We start from the raw sequence: 4,461 nt of genomic DNA, 5'->3' as shown, positions 1-4,461 counted from the left end.
TTAAACGTTTATTGGTTAAATATTTACACACAGAAAGACGTACATAGATTTACTGTTTTATTTATATAGATGTTATGATTCAATTTCTTTTAAAATTCCTATCCTTAAAGCCTTAATTTTAATAAACGCCTTTTTTGTATTACGTTGTGTCTATTGTTCTCATCTTGAGAGTCATTTTAACAACGTTTCGGTCGACGTAACATCCGACTTTTTCTCAGATCTATCTTCGCAATGGTATTTTAAGCATCAGCTGGAAGAGTATTGTTATGACTTAATTTTACCAAGTAATTTATCCACTATAACACGGTTCCTGAGAAAAAAATTCTAATGTGAATTATACGAGCTATGTTGTTTCTAGGTGTGCAGTTTTACAACTTATCATTATATGTTAATGTTTATTACGATTAATATATATATATATATATATATATATATATATTAAATGGGATTGAAAATTACGTTAGACTTTTACTCAGTCATGCCTGGCAGACTTGAAGTGTGCTACCCACCCCTGAATGATTCCGTCAGAAATTCTGAGCAGGCGCCAGAGTTTTACAGAAAGATTTCAGAATTCCAAAGAAAGGTTCCCAAGTTGAATTAACCGAAACGTTGTGAAAACAACACTAAATATGAGAACAGTTGTCTGAATAATCTAAATAATACGATTTATCAAACATAATTTCCAAATTTAGAAACGAAAGATACTTTTAAACCGATAGATCCTGGTTGCATACATATGTATTGATTCCTACATATCCGCTGTTCTGTCTTGATCAGTAAAAGAGAAATCGTAAAAGAGCCGATTATGATATTTGTCTCTATCGAAAGTGCCTATTTTTAGTACCAGCTGTTTCTCAGATCAACTTGAGATTGTGTCTAATTCTCATCTTTTAAGGAGGCAAGTAAACAAGGTCCCTTTACATTGCCTTTGCTGCTGGCTATTTTACCCAATAAAGAATTGAACACAATACTTTGAGATACTACATATTAGATATAATCTAATGAGAAATAGTTTTGTAAAAATATTCAAGACCCATTGCTCGTTAATGGATTTTTCTGATATTAAAAGCCTCCACAGAATATGGACGAAGCAGACACAGCTGGAGCTAAAAAATGATATTAAAATCTGAATAATATAATAACTACAATAGCCTCACTTGAAAGCAAATAATTCATTATTAGTTTGTTCTTCCTTTAATAAGAGAAAACTAATAGCAAATATCCAAATACAAAAATAACATATTGAATGCCATTATTCTCTTTTCACTTTTTCGTGATGGTGCTTTGATAGATGTTGTTTGGTTACAAGAACTTCTTAAGCCAAATATAAAAAAAAAAACAAAAAACAAAAAACAAAACAAACTATTACTGGAAAAAAATGAAATATAGCTAATTTTCCAAAATTGCCGTCGTACAAAATGAAAATAAAAAGTAAGTAAAATTCAGGAACGGATTTCCTTAAAATGTGTTTATTCTAACACATGCGCGGAACAGGCGGTTTTAAATTAATTTCTAATCGTTACAGGTCAACGATAAATTGTTATAAATGAAGCATGGCTGACAGACAAACATTCTATTTCAATCATTACTAGGGCTATGACAAAAGCATATTTTCATTGTTTTAACTCTCACGTATATCTGACCCAGTTAGACACAGTTATTTAATCGAACCGCATCACTCTATATAAAAACATATAAGATATTAACTGATATATAATCGAGAGTCAAAATAATGAAAAGAATATTCTTTTCTCATAGCCCTACTCATTACAAACCAAAATTTGTCGAAAAACTGATTGATAGGAAACAGATTAATTCCTGTCTATTGCACATTCTAAAACATTCAAAGCAAGAACTCGTATTATTAGGGCAACGACAATTAATATTTTTCCCTTTCAAACTTCAAACCAACTAGGAACTACTATAAACACAATTTTTTAAAGAACTTTTCATTTGTCACATACATTGCCTTTAGACATTTTCTATGAGACCTGCAATATAGTAGCCTTCAAGTACAATATTAACAAATGCTTTTTGAATCGTACCCTGAAGTAATTATATTTTAGTCATATTTTTTTATCGTTTACAATCCTCTTGTAATAAATTTCATCGTCAGAAAATATTGTTGAACTGTTCCATTAACTAATTCAATTCTGCCTATGACATGCCTCGTTTGTTATGTAGTCGGGGATTCATATCGGGATAACATATTACGGGGACTCAGAACAGAGAATGATAATGACATTTATATAATATTTACATCACGACGACGACTATTAGGATTCTTGGGGAATTCATATTATTAATACGGAGCTGGCGGAGACATTTATGCAACAGTTCTTGATAACACATATAGAGGTGAGATATTCCTGTTGATGATAAGGAGGTGACACATAATACTTAAGGGGAGTTATACAAAATTCGTTTAAGATGGTAGATAAAACACATTTACCTATCCGTTGTTATGACGACACGAAGACAAACAGTTTACAAAATATAGATGGTGATTTTTTTATTCATCTTAGCTATGGTTTTGGGCCAAGATCAAAGTGTAGTATATGTTCCGACAGATACTGCAAGCAAAGACCAGATGTGGGGGCAACCCCACATGCCTGACCTTTAACCAGCTCCCATTTCCCACCTCTCGGGAGCTGGTCCCCCTTTTTTACCTTCCCCCTCCCTTCACTCCTTACATTAAAAATTGGCTTTGTACCTAATTTGCTCGGTGGGGAGCAAATAAATACCACCATCTTAGCTGGTTGATGATAGTGGTCAGGGATTCAAGCTTTACGACTACATCGTCTTCTTCTCCCCACCCATTCGTCTCTAAGGGGCATCAGCTCCCAGTCTGACCGACTCTTTCTGAGGCTCTCTGAGTGTGGCTCTCTCTGTGGCTGTCTAACTAACTTCGAACCCTGTCTCAATATATTGGAAATCTCATGACATGAATAATATTAAGTTATTTGCGGGAGTAATAACAATCGTTCTGCCTTCCTAGGATCTCAATATGTATTCTTTTTTTAAACTTTTCCTACTGATTTCGATTCTAACCTTTTCCAAATATCCTTTTCAACTGATCTAGTTTGCTTTCTTGCTTACTGGAGTCTGTCCCTTTTCATGACACGTTTTCAATCCTCTCGGTACGTTGTTTATCATTCAGCTGACAAACTCATTAACCACAGCCTTGAGTGGCTTTTGACTTTCGATAGTGCCTATTTATTCAAATAAAAATCATCCTAATTCACACTCGTCATTTTTATTCAGTGCGTTGAACGATGAAAAATATGTTTCAAACTAAAGCGTCACAGACCGCCAAAATTTTACTTCTAAACTTACGTGACAGAAACTCTAAAACTTAATGTATTTAGTCGGCAATATTAAGAATAAACTTGAGGATGTTGCCAACCATGACGCGGTCCTTCCTATAAGTACCCTATGTCTTCCTAAAATGAATTCTTACCAGAAAGATATCGAAGAGACGAACACCCACAAAAGTATCTTTGAATTAGAAAAAAATGTCTGAATTATATTTATTAATTCCTATTCACTCTCATGCCAGCAATGATAATCTGATTCTTTTGAAATGAACGAATGATGCTCAACACACACAGCAATAGCAGATTTACTTTTCCTTGATCCTTGAAATTTCGTGACAGTATCCTGAAACATACGAGTACACATTGAAACAGAAACATCTTTATAAAGAATCGGGCGTTTATTCAATGTGCGCGACAATTATACCAATGCTCTTAGCACTTGGGTAAAGCAAAGCAAAGCATTATTGTACAAAACGCCCCATCAAGATTGTTGTCACAATTGACAAAAAACAAACAAACAAAAAAATCAACGTTGGATGAGTTACGAGGTCACCATTAACTGATTATAAAAAAAAGCAATAACTGTTTATTAGAATAATAACAACAAAAAAAAAACTCAGTAGCAACAATAAATCTCTTTGTATTTCCGACTCATATGACAAATGTTAGTTTATTTCACATTTTGATTCGCACAATGTCTATAGGTTCAATATTTTTTGTCATCAGGAATAATTAAGACAGATATTATTCGTTATTTTTTCTATTTCCATAGACATTGCATTCGGTAAATCACAGCCAATAAACACTACATAACGACTTTGTGTGTATAAGCAATTTAAACACCAAATTACTTTTCATTTAGTTCTTACCTTTAGATTTCCAACCAATGAGATTGGTTTAAGAAAATAACAGCATCAGAAATACTACGAGTTTATGCTGTGAATGTTTTACTGTGTACCCTAGACACATTATATTTTCGCTTATTTTCATATTTTATATTTGAAATAGAATGCTTGTCGGTCCGCCATATTTTATATGAAACAGTTTTATAGTGGGCCTATAACCATTGGAAAGCAATTTAAAATAATATGTTCGTTGCTAAACATGCGTATATAGCAATAATCACATTTTAATGAAATCCGTC

The sequence above is a fragment of the Euprymna scolopes genome, chromosome 10, assembly GCF_053919585.1.
Source record: "Euprymna scolopes isolate OS-2025 chromosome 10, ASM5391958v1, whole genome shotgun sequence".
Taxonomy (NCBI): Eukaryota; Metazoa; Mollusca; class Cephalopoda; order Sepiida; family Sepiolidae; genus Euprymna; species Euprymna scolopes.
This window is presented reverse-complemented; position numbering follows the sequence as displayed.